This window comes from Peromyscus eremicus, chromosome 1 (assembly GCF_949786415.1).
Source record: "Peromyscus eremicus chromosome 1, PerEre_H2_v1, whole genome shotgun sequence".
NCBI classification, from domain to species: domain Eukaryota; kingdom Metazoa; phylum Chordata; class Mammalia; order Rodentia; family Cricetidae; genus Peromyscus; species Peromyscus eremicus.
The window spans coordinates 3,232,047-3,247,115 of record NC_081416.1 but is presented as its reverse complement, the minus strand read 5'-3'; the positions used below and the strand labels follow the sequence as shown (position 1 = coordinate 3,247,115).

Below are 15,069 nucleotides of genomic sequence, written 5' to 3'. Positions count from 1 at the left end.
CTGCACTTACTCCGCAGTCTTCCCCAGACACTCTTATTTCAGGAAGAAGGAATTTGCAGAGGTAAGTTCTCTTGAGTCTGGACCTGCAATGGCTCAGCATTACTTCCCCAGTCTGCTGTTACTCATGCAGAAACAGGACCTACCCTAACTCAAGAGAGGCGTCCTGAGCACTGATTCTCCATGCAGGAATTTAAATGCATCTACTCTCTAAGGAGGTTCTGATGTTCTTTTCCTCTGACAGGCTTATTGAAGGACTTATCTGCCTTGGATGTAACTGGAACTCCAGTGGGAAGTCCAGGAGGGCTGCTGACCTCAAGGATCACCCTTACTCATCCTACACATATCCAGATAAAAGGCTTCCTGTCTGGAGACCCCAGCTCAACGTTTCAAACCAGTGTGATGTCACTTAGTAGTTTACATGGAGTTCTACAACCCTGGGCAATGATTCATGTGAGTCTAATTTCTTTTAGTCTACATTGCCCAAATCACTACATCAAGAACTCCTGGCATAAAGCCAGCTTTCCTTTCTTTCCTCCTCCTGGATTTCTCCGCTCTCCTTCTGCCTCTTCTCCTTATCTACCCCTTCTCTGTATCTGTCTCTCTCTCCCTCTCCTCTTTAACTGGGCTCACAAACTTGCTCTAAATCTAGAATAGTTTTTAATTTTTCCAAAAATGTCCTTTTCCTCTTCTTGACTAATGCATGCTTCTTAAATCCTAACACAACCTGAATGATTAGCCATTCTGTTAAAAATAAAAACAAAACTATAAATATAACTCTTTTAGGACCATAAAGGTCTTGGGGAAAGCACTTCCTTAGTTTTTTGGTAAGTGTTCATTTGCTGGAAGTACCCTCCACCCATGAAAAACCTGGGAAAGTTTATGTCTAACTCTATAACCAGGAGAGGATAGGTTTAAAGCCACCGAGCTCTGTTTTCACACCCCTCCCACCATCGCAGTTAAGAACTTGATGCTAAGCAGAACCCTGATGGTCCCAGGAGTTCTGCATCTTTGGTTCCATTTCCTCATCCCCGCCCTAGAAGATCATGGTTTCCTTAGACCTGGATGTTATGATGACCCCTACTCTCTTCCTTTCTCTCTCTGGGGTCACCAGAAGTTCAGCTGAACTGACTTGAAAAAAAAATACATTTCTAAGTTTTGGTTTTCACTGAGAAGAAAGACCTGGGCTTTCACACTGTCCCTCTATCCTCCAACTCCATGGGTCAGCCATAGACATGCGTGTTCCTGTTCCATGGAAAGCAAAAAGAAAACACACCTCTTCTCATGTAAATATCCATCAGTCAAGCCCTCTTCCCTGGGGATCAGACGATGATAAATTAGATCTGTATAAATACATGTTGCAAGCGCCCTCATATTCAGAGCCATTATAATAATTCGGCAAAGCCAGTATGAAAATGAGACAATAACATCAAGGAGAAAGGGTTAGGAAAGGGAGCCTGTTCTACTCTGGGGTCTAGACTGGCCTTCAGTTTGGTACCGTTAGTACCTGGACCTTATCTGTGTCCTTGGTAAACAGAGAAAACCCATTTTTAGCTACCTCCCCACTTTTGACCTCTTTTCCTGTGATCTAACACATTGCATATAACGCCTGATAGTTTCTGCTAGATAAGGCTTTGGGCTATTTTTTAAACTGAGCATTTAGGCTGATAAGAGTCATATTTTTTCCATCTGTATATTCAACATACTGCCAAAGGGGCTGGGTAGGAGATATGTTTTTGAACAAACAGAATACTAAATTGAGGCGATGGATCATAAGCTTAAACAAGGAAGCTCTGCCTTCACCATCCACTAAAAAAGGTCAGTAGACAGAGAGATGGAATGGCAAGGGAAAGTTTTAATAATGCAGTCATCAAAAAGCTCAGTGAAGCTTTTCTTCCCCCTCCTGGCCTAGCAAAGATAAAGTCCTCATCAGAGCACAGGAAATATGCCCAGTTCCATCTCGAACGGCGTGCGGTTCTGGGGATGGATCACAGCAGCCCTGGCTCTGATCTCCTAGAAATCCATCAAACTTGTCTCTCCAGGGCTTGGGCTTGAGTCATTACCCTAGGAGGAATGGTAAGGCACCCATGCGTTGGCCTTTTATGTGCTTGAAAAAATAGGCACTGCTTCATCTTCCCCAGCAAGCCAAGCCTTCCTCCAGCCCCAGGACCTTCCCCCTTGTTCCCTTGCCATGGTGGAGGCAGTGAGGTGGGACAGAGTGGCCTATAAGAAGTCCTCACTCCTTGATCGATGGCCTATGAAGAAGCGTGAGAGAGGCGTCAGTTCATCACATCTCACACCAAAGCCTTTGCAATGACATCATGGAAACTGGAACAGGATGGAAGTTCACCCAGGCTGGACAGACCCGTGAGTTTGTGGGAGATAAATCCTGTGTTTTGCCCTTCATGCCTTGCCCTTTTCAGATTGTCCCTGTAGTTTGGATGCCCCTCAAAGGTCCATGTGTCAGAAGCGTTATTCTCACATTGGCCCTATTGGAAATGGTAGAAAGCTTTGTGGGCAGGGCTTGTGAGAGGTTTTGGGTCATTGGGGACGTGCCCTTGAGGAAGACTATGAAGGCACTTCTGTCCTTCATGACTGGACTATCACACGAACAATTGTTCCTCCACATTCTCCTGGACAAGATGTGCTAACTTATCACAGGCCCTAGGCAGTGGGGCCAACTGATGTAGACTTAATCCTCCCAAGCTGTGGGCTAAGAAGAACCTCCCTCATTAGAAGTTGATTGTTTTAGTTACAGTAACAGAAAGCAGACTATTATGTTTTTCATTATCACTTCCATCACAAAGCTTGCCATTTTAAAGCCTGCCCATTTTCTCAGAAGTTAACATCATGATCAGTTGATTTAAAAAGCTAATTGAGCAATGGTGCCGAATGATGTTAATGGTGAATTACTTCTTGCAGTTTAGATGCTACTGTTGGAGAAATCTGTTGATCAAGTAAGTAATTCACTTTTTACTCATAGTAGTTCCCAGTCTTATAGTAGCTTAAATCCACATATTTGCACATTCAGGGTCTTGGGATATTGGCTTCTGGCTTGAGCCTAACTTGCCTCTCTGACTCTGTTGAATTTTTCAGACCTTCTCCAGTCTGTCTTAACTGGTTCTCAGCTTTATTTGATGTTTACTTAATATGGCATGCAAGATACTGGTCTTCAGTCCAAATTGCAACTTGACTTTATAAGCAGTGCTCTCAATAGCTGGACATGAATGTCTGTTTTTGAATCTTACCTTCGCTCCTGGTTCCCGGGAGGAAGATGGCATGATTCACACCTGTGCAGACATCTACAACAGTGTTTTCTCTTCCATTGGAAAATGCTTTACTGCTCTCCTTCTGGGGCTTTGGTGTAAATGATCACTAAAATACGACAGGTATTTTCCCCAGGACAGGTCTGTCAGCACTTAGAATCCATGCCGGCACACATCCCAAACATTAGCAAGAATCTGGGGCTGCTGAAGCAATTACCTATGAATTTTTGAGTTTCTCCTTGGCAAGGTCTGGTTCTTGCCTGGCTTCCCAGTGCTTAGTGGGAAGTACAACTCAATCACAGGTCACAGTCCAGCCTTACTAAGGACAGCTGCACCAAAGCCAGTGAAGAATGTAGATGTCTGCACTCATTGTTCTTTGAAGCTTGAGCATCCGATGAAACATATTCCCAAATGGTTGGTCGTAAAGACAAGACTACGATTTACAGTGCAATCCTTCTAGGGGTCAAAGTGAACCCCAATCGCCCTGCTTTTCTACGAAACATCCTGTAGGGTACTATTCAATCTGTTTAACATGTGACTTTAATTAACCTTCCAATTGGTGTGTGTGTGTGTGTGTGTGTACACATGTGGGTACATGCACCAACACTTAGTGTCTCTACCACTTTCCACCTTATTACTTTTGTTTCAGAGTCTCTCACTGAACTTGGGTTCACCATTTTTGTTACGCTGGTTGGCCAGCAAGCTCCAGGATCTTCCTCCCTCCCTGACTCGCAGCTCTGGGTTATAGACTTCTATCGTCATGGTAAGTTTTTATGTGGATTTTGGGGATTTGAACTCAGGTCCTCATGCTTGAGCTGCAAGCACTTTCTCCTGGAGCCATGTCCCCACCCTGGTCTTCCAGTTTTTTCCTACTTTTTTTCTATTCGTTGACTAACTTCTCCGCACCAGGGTTTGCTGTGCAGCCTCCACATGCCAGACACCATGCTGTGTGCTAAGCAAATTTGCTATCTTTGAGTCCAGCCACGCTTGAGGTCCAAGGGGCATTTTTACTCCTGGATCATCTCAAATGACTACAGGCCTTGGGAATTGTTCTTGGCTGTTCCATCTTCCGTTGTGACTCATTTTGCAGTAATTTTCTCTGGTCCTCCATGTAATTTTTCTGGGTTTTTGTATCTTGAGCCATCAGTGAGATTGTCTTCTTGAAGGCTGGGATTGCTTTTCTTCCAGGCTCTGCAGCTCAGAGCAGGTAGGTGTTCTGTGTGAGTGAGAAATCGGCCCCCAGAATCCCCCTGCCCTGTCTCCTCTGTCCCTAGCCATCTTTCCCCAAAGGCCCTCTAAGTACACTCTGGCTCTGAGGTCCATACTTAACACTCCTGCTGTCTGGAGCACCCTGATCTGGATTTACCTATAACACGAATCCTAATTGGTCTTAATAATAACCTGGAGATACTGGGGTAAATGCTGAAAAATCAGAGAGATGAAGGAACAAGCCACAGCCACCTCTTACCTCACCAACTCCTCAGCCCAAAGGACTGAGATCCTGTCTCTGCCCGCCTTATATTCCATTTCTCTGCCCAGCCATATCGTTTCCTGTCTCTACCTTCCTAATGCTGTTACTAAAGGCATGTGTGCCTCTCAAGAACTGGGAGCAAAGGCATGAGATCCTAAAATGCTGGGATTAAAGGTGTGTGCCACCACTGCCTGGCCTCTATGGCTAACTAGTGGCTAGCTTTGCTCCCTGATCTTCAGGCAAGCTTAATCTGTTAGAGCATATACAAAATATGACCACATTTACCATCTGGAATTCTCTGGTCTAGGTCCCCCGCATGCCCTCTCCTTTCACTTCCCTAAACCAATCAGCTAAAAGAAAAATCCAACTATGATGTCTCCACTCAGTTTCTTCCTGAGATATTTCTTTGACCATTTTTGTATGAAAGGCTACCACTCACTCTTCCAACTCCACCTCATGCTTTTCTCATGCTAACCACTGAACCTTTAGTAGTCTGCCATACCTCCCTACTGTAAGACCCTTGGCCTAGCAGAAGTTTCCTCTCTTGTTGATTTTGGTATCTGAATGTCCAAAGCCATGTCTGGTTCATGCAGATACTCCTACATTTTACTCTTAGTGAAAAGACATGCTTTTAACAGCTTTGCCCTGTGGATCCTTCTTAAGGGACTTTCACGGGAGGTTGTGGGAACCAGCCCCGGGACACAGGATCAACAGCACCGGTTCTGGAATCAGCTGTCCTGCTTGCTGCTGGTCTACCAGAAGTGACTTCTCTCAGCTTCAGGGAACTTTTGAGTTTCTCCTTTATCAGTTCTGAGCCCTACCTGGCCTCTGAATGTATGATGGAAATGTAACATGAACACAAGTTTTATAGACTAGTCTTATTAAGGATAGCTACACTAAAGCCAGTGAAGGAAAAATTTAAACACCTGTGCTGAGTGTCTTTAAACTTCCCAGTCCTATGCAACATATTCCAAACTGTCCTCCGCTGAGCATTTTGCAGTTGAGAAGTGTGAGGGGCAGCAGAGTCAGCTGGTGAGGCTCAGTGTTAGTTATCACAGAAAGGTGCATTGCTGTGGGAGGTTCTGTATGGCAAGTGTGTTGCTGATTGGTCAATAAAACACTGATTGGCCGTTGGCTAGGCAGGAAGTATAGGCGGGACAAGGAGGAGAAGAATTCTGGGAAGTGGAAGGCTGAGTCAGAGAGACACTGCCAGCCGCCATGATGCCAAACAGCCTGTGAAGATGCCGGTAAGCCACGAGCCACGTGGCAAGGTATAGATTTATAGAAATGGATTAATTTAAGCTGTAAAAACAGTTAGCAAGAAGCCTGCCACGGCCATACAGTTTGTAACCAATATAAGTCTCTGTGTTTACTTGGTCGGGTCTGAGTGGCTGTGGGACTGGCAGGTGAGAGAGATTTGCCCTGACTGTGGGTCAGGCAGGAAAACTCTAGCTACAGTGCATGATGGTGCTCTAGGGTCTACCTGTCAGCCAATGAGGTTGATGCTAGCTCTTCAACTTTTCCTACTATGTGAACATAAACTTGAGCACTTGAATGTCAGGGCCTGCTATCAACCTGCAATTTCAACCTGAATGAGGTGGGAGCTTTTAATACGAGCCTATGAGGTTTATCTCAGCAGCACTAATAATAAGCCTCAGAGCGATGAACTTGAACTTGGCTACACCTTTGCTTCAGACCCATCCTTCTGATCAATCCCAAGATCTTAGGCTTCAGAGCAGGATATAGCAGAGCCATCTTGGATTTGCACTGACTGGCTTTGATTTACATATGACATGAAGATAATGTTAAAAGTGATTTCATTGGATATTTAAGCAGCTTGGTTTTGGGGGAAGCTTCTGCTAGATTATTTTGTAACACGAATCTTTTTTTTTTTTTTCAGAGCTGAGGACTGAACCCAGGGCCTTGTGCTTGCTAGGCAAGTGCTCTACCACTGAGCTAAATCCCCAACCCGTAACACGAATCTTAAAAGGTCTTATTAAATAAAAACCTCAAAGCTGGATATTGGGGTGAAAAAATGAGAGATCAGAAAAGCAGAAAGAAGCCAACCATGTTCTTACCACTTGGATGTCCTCCGCCAAAGAGACCTACTTCCTGTATACCCACACCTATATGCCTTTCTGTTCTGCCATCTCATTTCCTCCCAGCTATATTACTTCCTCTTCCTGCCCAGCTCTGTCACTTCCTGTCTGTCTGTACAAACCTCCAGACCTCCATGGTTAACTAGTGTTGGAATTTAAGGTGTGTGCCACCACACTTGACTCTGTTCCCAGTGTGGTCTTGAACTCACAGAGATCCAGATGGATCTCTGCCTTCTGAGTGATAGGATTACAGGCATGTGCTACCATTGGCTGACTTCTATGTTTACTATAGTGGCTGTCTTTTTTCTCTGATCCTCAGATAAACTTTACTGGGGGACACAGATAAAATGTCACATGACTTTACATACATGGCTTGATTATTTAAAGTGCCCCTTGTTGAGTATTATGTATATGTATGTACATGTAGTGTATATGTAAGCAAGTATGAATGTGGGCAGGCATGCACTTGTGTGCTCATGTATGTGTATGTGGAGGAAAGAAGTCGCTGTTGGGTATCTTCCCACTCTCTCTCTCTCAACTGTGCCTTTTGTGACAGCATTTCTCATTGAGTTCAGAGGCGCCAATTGAGTAGACTGGCTGGCAAGTAAGCCCTGGCATCTTTCTACCGGGCACCCCAGTGCTAAGGTCACAGAGACTCATAACCACAACTGGCTTTTGCATGGGTCTGTCACTTTACTGGCTGAACGCTCTTCCTTGCCCACACAAAGTGGCTTCCTGTGCCATTTTGGAGGATGGGGAGGGAGATTTCACATCTATTGCTTCCTTGTGACTATTTGCTGTCTTGTCCCCAGGGTAAGTAGAAGCATGTGTCTTCCAACCCAATGTTACAGCTTTATTGGAACCCGAGAACACCCAGGACCAATGGCCAAGGAGCTTCCCACGCACATCCAGAACTAGTCATCAACCAGCCCGAAGCCGAAGCAGAACCAACGTGAGCCCTGCACACCTGCCCATCTCAAGAAGCGCCCTTCTCTTTAAACAGTAACTATTCTCATTATCTGAGCTCAGCATTTGACTAATCCTCATTACAACTCGAATGTGGTGTTATTGCCGGGCATGAGGATGGATTAAAAATAATTTGCCTTCAGTGATACAACGTTTTCTTTAAAGACTAATTTGACCTTGAGAAGAGGCACTGCTCTCACAGGTAATTTAGACAGTAGATTTGAAAAATCACCTCTGAATCCTAACCGGTGCTCTCTTTGGGAAAAGCCAAGGGAAGCTGAGAAATGATGTGTAGACTCTCTTCAATCATGTTTTCTCACAAGGCATATCCGATCACGGAGGGATGGAGCCTGTGGGAGAAGATCAAGTTTGGCAGGGTATGGAAAGAAAGAAAACGCCAGAGGAGTTTTACTTCTCTCATCAAGTAATGGTTAGGCCTTTTTCTACCATGTGACCTCCTGGCATTAAAATTCTGTTTTACAAGAAATTTAAATGAAAATGAAAGAAAACAACTGCCTATCAGTTTCCTGTGGGCACCTCACTTTTGATTGACAGCAACTTTGCTCTTTTCCAGACAATGACTGATCAGCTACGGCCATCATCTTGAGGAGAAAGGGTAAGCTGTAGCTAGAGTTTTCCTGACTGGCCCACAGTCAGGACAAATCTCTGACACCCGCCAGTCCCACAGCCACTCAGACCCAACCAAGTAAACACAGAGACTTATATTGGTTACAAACTGTATGGCCGTGGCAGGCTTCTTGCTAACTGTTCTTACAGCTTAAATTAATCCATTTCTATTAATCTATACCTTGCCATATGGCTCGTGGCTTACCGGCATCTTCACATGCGGCTTGTCATGGTGGTGGCTGGCAGTGTCTCCCCACCCAGCTTCCTGTTCTCTTCATTCTCCTCTCTGTTAGTCCCGCCTATACTTCCTGCCTGGCCACTGGCCAATCAGTGATTTATTTATTGACCAATCAGCAACACATTTGACATACAGACCATCCCACAGCAGTAAGCAACTGGAGTAAGAGGATGCGTAAACTCACTGTGAGGTCCTGGGATGAGGTGTCTGGACTTCTCTGTGACTCTCAACAGTTTGGGGCTTTTGATGACAGGTGAACAGGGACCAAGAGGATTCAGTGTGGCACGATCAACGTGCAGCTGTGAGCAGGTCAGCCTTGGGCCAGCTGCTATGTCTCTGGGTCTTCATTTCTTCATCTTGAAAATGGATGCTCTCCAGAAGTATTAGGCCCTCGGGTCAAGGACTGAGAAACAGAGCCTGGCCCTCTACCACTTCAGATTTCATGTCTCTGTACTTGGAGTCTCTGGGTCAGAGACCCTGGGAATTCAACAGGAGCTTGGGAGAATTCTAAGGCAGAGTCCAGAGGCATACATATTGCTTAGCTTCTGCATTCCCTGTTTTGTTTGGTTAGTTGGTTGGCTGGGGTTTGTTGTTGTTGGTTTATTTTTCCAAAATTGAAGTCTGGGTTGTAATTTTGAGGCCCACATATTGACAAACACTAACCTGTCCTGGTTCTAAGTTGCCAGCCACCATGACATATCTGAATTCAATTTCAAGTTGGACACAAGCAATTGAAACCTTTCCCCACTCACTCCATCCCTTTCTCTAAACAGGAGGATGTAGGGTCCTGCCTTGCCTGTCTCCAGTGAGGTGAGGATTCGTGGCACAGTTTCCAAGTCTTCATCAACTTCATTTTCTCCTGCCTGAGCCATCCCTGTGCCTAACCTACTTACTGTCAGCCTTTACATTTCTTTAATAGTCTGCTCTTTTTTTCTTTGCTTCATTCTCCCTCTGAAATTACCCATGCATGTGCTAAGTGAATGTTTAATAATTCTCAAGAAAGTAACTGTGTAGTAATTAAATACAGTCCACATCTGCTTCACCTGAAATGGTCTTGTCTGCCACCTTTGGGACACAAAGTATCCTTTGGTGAGGACACAAGCCTAAGATCTGGTGGGCAAGTCTGTGGAGTGTTCCATTGTCAAGACTGGGTGAAACCATAACCCAGCCAAACCATAGCCGTATTCTCCTCGATCCTCGGTTTTGTTCCCTGCCCAGGGCCAAGGGCTCCAGAAGGACAGCCTTGGGAAAGCTGCTTTCCGTCAGTGACAGGAGTGGGACTCAGACAGCAGCCACGGAACAATTAATCTTCCAAATGAGAACTCAATTACCAAACATGTGTTCCATGAGCAAGGCCCTCGTCTCATCAGCCAGAGCTGCGATTATATGAAAATTATATATATATATATATATATATATATATATATATATATATATATATGAATGGAATCTATATGTATTCCATTCATAATTATCTCCTTTTAATGCAGTCTCCCTGACGATGATGTATGCTGTAACTGTTGACTCCTCACAGTTGGAATTGTTAACATATTGTGAAGATTTGCACAGAATCATTCTTTCCCAAGCTGACTTTTGCTGTTAAAATTAGAAAGACCAATATGAGTCTGAACAGCATGAATAGGAAGAGTAGATGATCAATTCTTATGCCTGGAAGGGCGATTGCCTCCCTGGAGCCGGGATTTCTTGCTTTCACATTTTATAGCTTCTTGTGCTATTATAATAAAGACAATAAAGTGGAATGAAAGGAATTGAGGCTGATGGAATATTCTAGTATGAAATGATTCTGATTTTAATATTTTTCTACTTGTATTAACGGGTAAATTTGGTTATTAGAAACTTGACACAACTAAAGCACATTTAGTCGTCAAGTGGATCCGAAGTGAGATGTTCAGTTCTAGGGTCTGTGGGTTAGCTGTTCACTCAGAGGAGAGGAAATGGGTTGAAAATTAAAAGGAAAACCCAGACAGTAACCATCTATTTTTTCGAAATGTGTCACTGGAGTTGAGCAGAGATCTATGGAACTGAAAGACAAGGCAACAGCGTCTCTCCAGATGCCAATGAGTCCTTTGGTTTTTAATAGCAACTGGGATATCTGTTTTAACAGTCATCACTGGATAAAGAATACACTCTTGTCCCATTAGGAAAATAACAGCTCTCCATCCTGTTCCCCACCTCCTTTGAGACTCACAGTGGGTTTGTGCCCAGGACTGACTCCATGGACACTTTGTTCCAGGGAACTATGAAGTCGAACAGAAGTTACAGGTAAGTGTGCCTCCAGCTCCTCCTCCCAGGAAGATTCTGTAACCACGAGTCCTAGAATTAAGGCTCCAAGGTGTAGGTGAGAGATCCAAGGGAGTCTGCTTAAGGGTTATAAGTAATTTATTAGGAGATAAGTCAGAAAAGACAACTCACTGAACAGGACAGGCAAATCGTGGCAGGGTTCTGGAAGGCTGATGTCCTGTCCTGCACAGCTCCTGCTGCCTGAGTCAGTCCCACCATCCAAGGCCATGAGGGAGAGAAGAGCAGCGGCCTGGTTCATCTCAGGTCTTAAGGGTAGCCCCAAGGCCACGCCCCAGAGGCTAGTACTTCAAGGTCATAGGTAGGTAGAACATGTATCCACTACACAAGGCTGCTCTTTTCCTTCTCCATGGCCACAGGAGGATTCTATGACTCCATGATGACCTTCCCTTACTCTGCTGAATGAACCTGGCCTGAGAGGAGTCCACTGGATCTGACATCTGCAGGCCAAAAGTCTGCCTTCACAAAGTCCCCAAGGCCATTCTGAAATGTCAACCCTTTCCTGGCTTTGACTCATAAGCAGAGATCTGTTACACATCAGCAAAGAACTATCTATCCCACATGCCTCAAAGGGACACTTTAAAACTTAAGCATTTCACTGTGACCCAGCACTAATGAGAACAGGAATGTTATAGGAAGAGAGAATAGTGCCTTATACATATGAAATATATATTCACATATGTGAAATTAACATGTAATGTGAAAAGTTCTATCATCCCAAACCAGACCACCCAGACAGAAAGCATGCCTCCTACACTGAGGGGTGGAAGAGACACTTCTAGTTACTGTGTCAGCCTTCCTTCCAGACTGTTTGCGAGCATCAGATCCTTTTCTTTCTCTTTACTATGGGTATTTTGCAAATACAACATGAGGATTTGCTTAACACCCACGTCTCCATTAATATTTATTTTCACAGAGTCTGGTTTCAGTGCCTGGAGCTCTTTGTGTCAAAGGATCCTAGAATCCTAGTGACAGTCATTCTCTTAGGATGACTTTCTGTATTGTACATCAGAGGGAATTATTTTAAAATGCATCTAGTAGCTCAAGGAAACACTTTCCAAGTTAGCATAACCTAGTTACAAACATTTGTTTCTGTGTTTCATTGGCAGCCACAGGGGTTCAGGATTTAAGGGAATTAGAGAAGTGAAGGTCTAGAACATTCTTAAACGAGCCCAGCTCAGGTTTGCTATGAGATTGGAGTGTAAGTCAGCCTTGCTTAAGCTCTTCTCCCAGGTGGGATATTGATCAGTAGCTGCATCCATGGTTTTACTTGATGTCCTGACTGTTCCGATGGATTAAATGTATTTCAAACAGAAGACGATGGGTTTTTAAATATGCAGAACAGAGCAGGAAGTCCATATGGCACGGAATAAAGACACACACACTTCTGAAAACTTAAAAGGCTGTCATCCGCTGAGCCTGCCCATAATAGCCACTCTGAAACATAATTGCCACCCATGTGTCCTTGATGAAATGTACATCACACTGCCCAGGAAATTGGCTCAAACTGCAACAAGAAAGATTTAGATTTGCTGAGGCAGTACTTCCTGCTGAGCAGCTCTGGGATACAAGTGTGAGGGGCTGGGGTGTGCTCTGGGCTAGACTTCTGACTTCTCTTTGGCCTTGAACTTCTCTCTGAGTGTAAAGTAGAGGAGTTCTTACTGTCTTTGGCATCCTTGGACATGTGGGACTCTGCATTTTTAGGAGTTTGGTGGCTTCCGACCTCACTTGCCATTTGTAAATTTCCACAACAGTCCAGTGGTAGATTGTGATGGGGTCATCAGATGGGCCAGCCATACGTAACCCAGCTACCTCAGACCACAGGCTAGTCAGAGAAAAGGAGGTAGGCACAGAGACCCACTCAGTAAAAGATCCCACCCATGGATTGGACAGTGTCAAAGTTGGGAAGTAGGCAGGGAGCAAAGAATGGCCAGGGCAGTGAGAGAGGTGGGTGAGGGTCATACAGAACTCAAACCTCCCCACATCACGTTACAAGGCCACGGCTCAGGAGACACTTACATACGAGCACCTGCCAGGCTGCACCCATGTGCTTACCCAGTGACTGGAGCACCAGGGGAACCCATACTGTCAGGAGGTAAAACTTTTCATTCTTGGATGCTTTCTGAATCTTTTGAAACTATTTCAGCCCACAGTACTCTTGTACCCACAGCCAGTTCTGAACACCACTAATATTGCCAAGAAAACCATTAAGAGATCTTGGACACATATGCAGGCAGAACAGATATTGATGACCTTGGATGCTGCAGAGGCCCTGTCTGGGTCTAGGTGACTTCTGACTGTAGATCACTTTCATCTGACCCTGGGAGCAATGCCACTGCACTTGAAGCTCCTGGTGCCAGAGAAGAGGACCTGGACCAGGAAGGAGAGGCCACCATTTGCCCTTGGAGGTGTGGAGCCGTCACAGATGTCCACCCCCACACATCAACCAAGGTAGTCATGCAGCCTCTTGTATTGGATGTTTCTGTGGCCTTCTCAGTGCTTCCGACATGAAAGGAGCTGGGGTAGGCCTGGGTTGACCTCTTGTCCAGGTCATGCACTGAAGGCCAATGGGACCTGGCCACCTCCCACCAGCCGGGCACTAAGTCTCATGGTGCCACCTCTTGTCTGCCTGGGTCCCTGTGAAGAGCTCAGGTGCTCTTTGGACATCATGGAAAATGCCTCTGAGCTGTTTCTTATGCAGTCCTGCTGCAGATGCCATATATGAGAGAGAATTATAAGCAATCCTTTCTGTGCATTCTGGGTTATTTTGCCTATTTGGGGTAATAATTCTCATTATACTTTGTGGTCCTTTTTAATAAAAATGACATTCCCCTTATCTTTAAAGGTTGAAATCTCAGGCTAATGTATGACCCACACTCTCCTTGGAGAGTTATAAAAATTAGATTATATAACCTCACATTTCCCACTAATGAACATGGTGATGCTCCGGCCCAATGAGAGGGAGACAAGCGATGGGAATTTATGCTTTAATAACCCTGCTTAGATTGGTGTGTGTGGCTGCGGGCAGCAAGCTTCCGATGCGTACAGCAGGCACTGCGGCTCTCCTGGCCGGCAGGGCAGTATTTTTTATGGCAGTAAATCTCTCTCCCGGGTGAGGGCTTCTTACAGTGTACTGGGAGAGAGCTGTGGCAATGGCTTAGTGTGTGACTAGGGCTTTCCCATCATCCAGAAAAACGCCACCTGGTGCTGATGTGCTTGGGTCTTCTGTGGAAATGTTGCTCTGGCACTGGTTTGTACCAGCATGGTGCCGATTGCCCAAAGTGTGCTTCCCCCCGTTTATCCCCCTCGATCTTCTGTAAGGTAGGCACTGCATCTCCGTTCTGTTTTTATGGTCTTCTAGAGGGTGGAGACCAAGTCTCCCTCTCAGTATCCCTACTGGCTGCTGTGGTTCACTGCACGTGTTTTCTCTGTGGCTCCATCGTCAATGACAAAGTTGGGATATTTATCTATACGTCAATTTTTCTGAGTCACAGTGTTCAAACATCTGTTCAAACATTATTCTAGAAGGTGCTTCTGTGAAGGTGTTCTTTGCATGGCATTAGCTTTGGGTAAAGCATATACCCTCCTTGGTGTGCATGCTTCACATCTACTCAGCTGAAGCTCTTCCTAGAAAAAGTACTTCCTCAAGCAAGAAAGAATCCTGCTAGCAGGTGGCCTTTGACCCGCAACTGTATAAGATCTTATCACACATCTAATGCTCCCATCCCTCACCCCAAGCCCAGTGAGGATTCTAGTGATGAACACGTCGTGATACCAGAACACGGGTTTAAAATGATGGTCTTGTGCCATTTGCTCTTCACCACAGCCCCCGCAGCCAAGGGGCTGCTGCCTGCAACCCCATTTGACAGACAAGAACAACAGAAGCTGGGAAGTGTCTGGCCCAGTGTCACTGAGCTAAGGTCTGACCTAGGTCATAATTCTATCCTGGTCTGTGACTCCAGAGCGTGAGTGAATATCGGATTGGCGTGCGATGCTTGGTGTCTGGCGGCAGGAATGGCTGTGAAGGAGTGGAGCCCAGTATAGACATCTGTCAGCGGGGGATTTAGGAGAGCAGAACCATTGAAG

General features: G+C 45.2%; 1 long non-coding RNA gene across 5 annotated transcripts in view; it reads left to right on the top strand.

Annotated features, from left to right (window-relative positions):
- The first annotated feature begins 2,098 nt into the window (after positions 1–2,098).
- The window catches only part of LOC131905038 (uncharacterized), a 31,870-nt gene continuing 18,899 nt past the window's right edge, over positions 2,099–15,069 (top strand). For 2 of the 5 annotated variants that reach the window (XR_009377835.1, XR_009377838.1), the window contains exons 1-6: positions 2,100–2,364; positions 2,920–2,954; positions 3,913–4,026; positions 7,646–8,001; positions 8,374–8,415; positions 10,827–10,947. This is a non-coding gene — a long non-coding RNA (uncharacterized LOC131905038). Of the gene's footprint in view, positions 2,365–2,919; positions 2,955–3,912; positions 4,027–7,645; positions 8,002–8,122; positions 8,230–8,373; positions 8,416–9,437; positions 9,475–10,826; positions 10,948–15,069 lie in introns of all 5 variants that reach the window. The other 3 variants (XR_009377841.1, XR_009377839.1, XR_009377837.1) reach the window with 3 other exon arrangements.